This window comes from Bison bison, unplaced genomic scaffold (assembly GCF_000754665.1).
Source record: "Bison bison bison isolate TAMUID 2011002044 unplaced genomic scaffold, Bison_UMD1.0 scf7180017864375, whole genome shotgun sequence".
Lineage (NCBI taxonomy): Eukaryota > Metazoa > Chordata > Mammalia > Artiodactyla > Bovidae > Bison > Bison bison.
Genome location: NW_011494947.1, coordinates 6,225,012 through 6,225,803, shown reverse-complemented (window position 1 = coordinate 6,225,803; position 792 = coordinate 6,225,012).

The window sequence follows — 792 nt, the reverse complement described above, 5'->3', positions numbered from 1 at the left end:
GTCCAGTTCTAACTATTGCTTCCTGACCTGCATACAGATTCCTCAGGAGGCAGGTCAGGTGGTCTGGCATTCCCATCTCTTTAAGAATTTTCTCTCACTAGTTTTACCTTGTCTGGAATTTTGTATCAATGAGATCATACAGCATGTACTCTTTGTGTTCTGTTTCTTTCACTCAGCATGATCATTTTGAGATTCATTAATGTGGATGGATGTATGGGTTCATTTTTAATTAAGTAGTATTTCATTCTATGGATTGCCACATTTTGTTTATGCATTAGTGGGTTGACAGACATTTGGGTTGTTCCAGTTTGGAGATATTATAAATAATGCATAACTAGCCTTTTTAAAAGCGGGAAGGAGGTCAATCCTATCTAAAGTGAGTTGGATTTTATTTTCTCCTACCTACAGGGCATCAGTACCATGATATATTCCTATTACTTTTAAAAAGAGTGGTGAAAACAAATCTCACACATTTTGGTCATAATGCTCCTTTAAATGTCAGTGTTTTGTGCATTAAGTGTCTGTGAATCCTAAAAAATATAAGGAAAAGAAATTCTAAAGGTTCTGAAAGCTCACTTTACAACCAATAATAGAAAATACAAGTCGTTCCCTCAGTGAGGTAAACTTTGGATAACATCGGTTTTAATCTCTGGAAAACGAAGCCCGCAGAATGTATCTTTTGATCTGAAAAACATCAACCTTTCAAGATTAAAGATTCCATTTACTTACAAACAGGGAACCTGAAATACGACGACTCCAGAACTCAGCCAGAAGAGGGTAACCGCTTTGGAT